Below are 6,596 nucleotides of genomic sequence, written 5' to 3'. Positions count from 1 at the left end.
CTCCTCTACGTGGGGACACCCCTGTGTGGCAGGGCACTCCTTGCGCACATCAGCACTGTGCATAGGCCAGCTCCACATGAGTCAAGGAGGCCCGGGGTTTGAACCATGGACCTCCCATGTGGTAGACAGACGCTCTAACCACTGGGCCAAGTCCACATCCCAAAACATAGATTTTTGAAATTCTGCAAGGTCCTGGGGTTATTAAAAGAAATTGGTATAAGCATTACCGTCAGTCTGAATAAATAATATATCTTATAAGAATGTATATTCTATATTACAATTGAGTGAAGATACTGGTCTGGCTAATAAAACACAAACTGATTTAAAAGCAAAATAAATAAAAGTGGAGGAAGTAGGATTGGGTAGTGAGAACCTCAAACAGTGAGGTTTATCTGACAAAGTTTCAGCCAATTCAATGGGAAGCTCCCAATTAAATATTGCCTATCAGAGAGCCTGCTTTGGGCTGATACGGCCAGCCTCAAGGATTCCTTCTGTACTTAGTCATTGGCTGGAATGCACCTAGTCAGAGCATCACTTCAGCTCAAAAGCTGAGGACGATCCTGAAGGTAAAGGTAAACAACAATCCCTTTATTAAACAAATCCAAGCATATACCTGTGTGGCTTCCACAGAACCCAAAGGTCCTCAAGTTTTTTAGCATTATGGTGTCACCTTCAATATCCAAATACAGTAAAGTGACTTGAGCCCTTTTTCTTCAATTAATAGAAGTTCAAAGCCTTTCCCGATACTCCCAGAGAGCCCTAGGAATGCTTACATGTTAATATTGAATATTACAAATCCACGACAAGCTATTAGAGTTAATAAATGAATTTGGCAAAATGGCAGGGTACAAGATCAATATGGAAAAATCATAGTTTTCCCATAAACTAGTAATGAATAATTTGAAGAGGAAATCAAGAAATAAAAATTCCATTTACATTTGCAACTAAAAGAATCAAATATCTAGGATAAATTTAACCAAGGATGTAAGGACATACCCATGGAGAACCATGAAACATTGCTGAAAAAAGATAAAAGAAAACCTAAATAAATGAAAGGACATTTCTATGTTCATGGATTGGAAGACTAAATGTCATTAAGATATCAGATCTACCCAAAGCAATTTACAGAGTCAATGAAATCCTAATAGAAATTTCAACAGCCTTCTTTGCAGAGATGGAAGGCCAGTCTTCAAATTTATATGGAAGGGTAAGGGACCCTCAACAGCCAAAATCATCTTGAAAAAGAACAAAACTGGAGGACTCACACTTCCCAATTTTAAAACTTATTACAAAGCTACAGTAATCAAAACAGCATAGTACTGGCACAAGGACAGACATATAGACCAATTGCATTAAATTAAGAGTTCAAAAATAAATCTTCACATCTATGGCCAATCAATTTTTTAAAATAAAAAATATGCATAACATAAAAATCATTTTAACCATTTTGAGTGGACAATTCTTTGACATTAAGTACATTGCCAATGCTACATAACTTATACCACTATCTATCCCAGACTATCTTTATCATCCAAAACCAAAACTCATACTCCTTTAGCAATAACTCCATTCCCTCTCCTCTCAGCCCTGATAACCACCATTCTGCTTTCTGTCTCTATGCATATGCTTATTCTAAGCACTTCATATAAGAGAAATCATACATATTTGTCCTTTTCTGTCTGGCTTATTTTACAACATAATGTCTTTAAGGTTCATCCATGTTGAGCATGTAACAGCACTTCTTTTTACGGCTGAATAATATTTTATTGTATAAATATGCCACATTTTGCTTATCCATTTATCTTTTGATGAACACTGGGATTGCTTTCATTTTTTGGCTATTGTGAATAATGCTACAAAGAACACTGGTGTACAAGTGTCTGTCCAAGTCTTTTGGGTATTCTTTTGGGTATATATCTAGGAGTGGAATTGCCAAGTCACATTGGAATTCTATGTTTAACTTTCTGTGGAACTGCCAAACTCTTTTCCATAATACATTCCCACCAAAAATGTGTAAGGTTTCCTATTTCTTTGCATCCTTGACACCATTTGTTACTTTCAGTTCTTTAAAAATTGCCATCCTCGTGGCAATTTAGTTTAGGAGTAGGGGACAGTCGTAACATGTCCTGCCACCTTTCCTTGGTACCCACAGATAGAGCTTATGCTCAGGACCTATTGTCCTTGTCCTGAACATATGTAAACATTCTCTAGAGACAGTCTGACTCTGGTGGCCATGTTTTATGAAATTCTGTTAATATCCCAGTTGTATATTTATTCCTGGCAGGGAGGGGGCAGGGTCCCTCTAGTGCAGCACACAAACACAAGAGAAGGGTGCTGTGTGTAGAACGTTCCCTTGCATTGACATCAGATTGAGACCCACTGACTATGGGGAGCCAACACCCACTGGTAAAGCTGACCTTGCTCTGTCTCTTCTCTATGTGAGTAAAACGTCTATCAGAGCCTGTGTGAGTCGTACTTTTGCTGGCAATCCCGACACCTGTACTGGAGTGGGTTGATATCTCTTTAAATGTCTCACCTTCAAAGTTAAATTACATTTCTCTAATGGATAATAATGAGCATCTTTTCATATACTTCTTGCCATTTGAATTTCTTCTTTGGAGAAATATCTATTCAAATCCTCGGCCCATTTTTGAATTGGGTTGTTTGCCTTCTTGTTGTTATGTTGTAGAGGTTTTTAACATACTCTGGATATTAAGCTCTTATGAGTATATGGCTTCTAAATATTTATTCCCATTTGTTAGGTCGTCTTCTCACTTTCTTGATAATGTCCTTTGATGCACAGAAGTTTTAAATTTTGATGAAGTCCATTTTATCTATTTTTTTTCTTTTTTTGCTTGTGGCTTTAGTGTAAAATCTAAAAATCCATTGATATATATATATAGGATTATGTCATCTGCAAATAGGTATAATTTTTCTTTTGAGGTACTGGGGGCTGGGGAATGAATCCAGGACCTCGTATGTGGAAAGCTGGCATTCAACCACTGAGCCACATCAGTTTCCCTGAATTATTTTTCATTTGTTTTGCTTGTTGTTTGTTCTTGTTCTTTCAGGAAGCAGTAGAAACTGAACCCGGGACTTCCCATGTAGGAAGTGGGGCTCAACTGCTTGAGCCGCATCTGCTCCCATCATTTTGTTTCTTCCTTCCCAATGTGGATGCCTTTATTCCTTTCACTTGCCTGCTCTGGCTGGAACTTGCAGGACAATGTTGAATAACAGTGGTGATAATGGGCCTCCTTGTCTTGTTCCTGATCTTAAGGGGAAAGTTCTCAGTCTTTCACCATTGAGTATGATGTTTGCTGTGGGGTTTTCATAAATCCTTCTATCATTTTGAAAAATTTCTCTCCTATAATTCTAGTTTTCTGAGTGTTTTTATCATGAAAGGATTTTGGATTTTGTCAAATGTATTTTCTGCATCAACTGATCAGAACCACACTGATATGTGGTTTTTTCCTTCATTCTATTTATGTAGTGTATGACTGTAGCAGTTTGGCATTGTTTATGAATTCCAAAAATAGATACTGGATTGTGTTTGTAAACTGCTCTGTTACTCTGGGCATATGAGATTGCATTAAATTCAGAGGTTTCACTTTTACTTGACTAAATTATGATTAGGGCTTTGATTCAGCCACATCAGTGGGACTTTGAGTTCTTGCCCCTTGGTGGGTGGGGACTCATAAAAAAAATGACAGGGCAGAGGAGAGAGTTCTAGTTTTTTGATGCTGGAGCCCCAGGGGAAGAGCCGAAGCCTTCACCTGATAGTTTTCATCTGGCCTTGTGGAGACAGCAGAGCAGCTGAACCCGGAGAGAAATGAGCCCTAGGAAGAGAAATAAGCCTTATGCCAATTTACAGCTGAGATTGGAAGAAGATGGACCCATGAAGCCTTAACAGGGAAGAGGAAACTCTGAACCATTGTGGACATCACCCACCATATTGTTTCAACACGTGGCAACAGACTTTGGGTGAGAAAGTAACTTTGAGTTGGACTCTTTAGGACCTTCTGACTGTAAGTGTCTACCCCAAATAAATACCCTTTTTAAAAGCCAACAGATTTCTGGTATTTTGCATCTGCACCTCTTTGTCTGACTAACATAATTACCTTGATTGATTTTGTCATATTGAACAATCCTTACATTCCTGGGACTAATCCCACTTGATCATGATGTATAATCCTTTTAATATACTGTTGGATTCATTTTGCCAATATTTTGTTGAAGATGTTTGTGTCTATTTTCATAAAGGATATTGGTCTGTATCTTTTCTTGTGCTGTCTTTATCTGGCTTTGGTATCAAGATAATGCTGGCTTCATAGAATGAGTTTAGAACTTTTCCTTCCTCTAATTTTTGGGGGAGTTTAAAAAGGATTGGTGTTAAATCTTTAAATGGTAGGATTCAGCAATGAAGATATCTGGTCCTGGACTTTTCTTGGTTGGGAGATTTTTTATTATGATTCAATCTCTGTACTTGTGTAGGTCCATTGAGATTTCATATTCATTCTTGTGTCAGATTAGATAATTCGAATGTTTCTAGAAATGTGTCTATTTCATCTAGGTTTTCTAATTTGTTGGCATATAATTGTTCATAGTTATTTCTGTAAGGTCAGTAGTGATGTCCTAACCATCGTTCCTGATTTTCACTATTTGTGCCCCCTCACTCTTTTTCTTTGTCCGTCTGGCTAAAAGTTTGTCAATTTAATTAAGCTTTTTTTTTTTTTTTTGAAGTTTTGATTTTACTGATTGTCTTTATTGTTTTTCTATTCTCTATTTCATTTATCTCTGCTGTAATCATTATTATTTCCTTCCTTCCACTTTGGGTTTAGTGTGCTCTCTTTTTCTAGTTTCTCTAGATGTGAAGTTAGGTTATTGATTTGTAATCTTTCTTCGTGTTTTATGTAGGCATTTAGAGCTATAAAATTCTATTTGAGGATCAGAACTATATCTTAAATACCACTGGGCATTTAAGCTAGGCCAGCCCTGTCAGCCTGGAAGCTCTGGAGATATGGAAGTCATGCTGGTATCGCAGAGGTACTAGCTTGCACGTGTTTATAAGTTATGTTAATTTGAGACTTCTAAACATCACCTGGTTTCACTAAGTGTCTGCTGGAACGAGGGTTTGCTGCCTGACTTCCTGCTATGTTGAACGAAGTAGAGACAAGTGCAGCTAAAGGTCAGTCTGACCAACAACCTGCACCAAAGGCACCTTCAGACAAAGAAAAGAAGAAAGGCTCTGAAAGGACAGATGAATATCTCTTGATCAAGGTCAAAAGTGATGATATGAAATACAAGGCCAAGCTACTTGGCATCGATCATGTGCTAGATGCAAGAGGGGATAAAATGAGTCAAGATTCTGTGATGAAACTAAAGGGAATGGTAGCAGCTGCTCAGTCTCAAGGAAAAAAAAAACAAATCTCAGGGTCAACACTTCACTTTCTGGGATAAAATAAATTGATCAGAAACCTGGGGTAATAGAACTTGAACAGTCAGTGAATAAAATTTCTTTCATTCCCCATGATGTGACAGACAACTGGGCATTCAGTTATGTTTGGGGAGGAGAAAGCCAGCACCAGTTTTTTTTTATCATAAAAACAGGGCAACAGGCTAAGCCATTAGTTGTTAATCTTAAAGACCCTTTCCAATTTATCTATAATGTAAAGAAAAAGGAAGAAGAAAAGAAAAAGACTGAAGAAGCCAACAAATCAGTAGAGAATGGGAATGAGAACTTCCTGATCTTGATGACCAAGCTACCAATTTGAAATTGGGTGTTGACCAGATGGATTTGTTTGGGGATATGTATACATGACCTAAGTAACCCAACATCTTCAGTCAGTGATTTGCTTCCCTCACACCTTTTTGCTCTTCCTGTCTCAGAATCTCCAAGCCATACTTCATCTACAGGACAGCCTGCAATTCAACAGACCAACCCTCTGGATCTCTTCAAAGCAAGTATTTCTGCCCCAATGGGGCCCCTTGTGGGTCTAGGTGGTATATTAGTCACATCTCCTCAAGCAAGACCATGGAATCACCCACCATCTTTAGTCTTCAATCAGCCCCCTTCAATGGTCCCAGGAGATATTATAGGTGGTCAATCTTCAGGATTTGGTCAGCCATTCATTTTTGGCACAAGTCCAGTTGTTCTAGGTTGGAACCAGCCTTCATCCTTTGCAGCTTCACCTTCCCCTCTAGCGCCTACTGTTTTGGGTCCTTTAGCATTCCTGGCAGCTAATGCTTGACCACCAATGAGGTCCTTGGGAAATGCTTTGTCAGAGCAATATTCTATCTCCTGCTGTGTCAGCCCAGTTCCCTTCTAAACTCTTCTCTATCTTGGTTGCTTCACTTCAGCCACATCTCAGAACTGCTACTGCACAAGATTCTCCAATGATGCCTTTACTGCCTTAGAGCCCAATGGGGGACGAAGAAGTTAAGAAAGCGAAATAAATGTTTAAGGACTGCAGCAGTCACCTGTTTACCTCCAAGGAAGGGAAGGCAGAGAAATTCAGGGACTTCCAGTGCCTTCTCCAATTATTTTCATCAGAAAATTGGCATTCCTCAAGATAACATAGACCATGATAACTTTGATG

The 6,596-nt window shown here is 38.6% G+C and overlaps 1 pseudogene; it reads left to right on the top strand.

Moving 5' to 3' along the window:
- The first annotated feature begins 5,151 nt into the window (after nt 1–5,151).
- Nucleotides 5,152–6,248, top strand: LOC101447213 (disabled homolog 2 pseudogene; annotated as a pseudogene).
- The last annotated feature ends 348 nt before the right edge of the window (nt 6,249–6,596 follow it).

The sequence above is a fragment of the Dasypus novemcinctus genome, chromosome 1, assembly GCF_030445035.2.
Source record: "Dasypus novemcinctus isolate mDasNov1 chromosome 1, mDasNov1.1.hap2, whole genome shotgun sequence".
In the NCBI taxonomy this organism is placed as follows: Eukaryota; Metazoa; Chordata; class Mammalia; order Cingulata; family Dasypodidae; genus Dasypus; species Dasypus novemcinctus.
The sequence above is the reverse complement of the archived record's forward strand: the minus strand, read 5'-3'. Positions and strand labels throughout refer to the sequence as shown.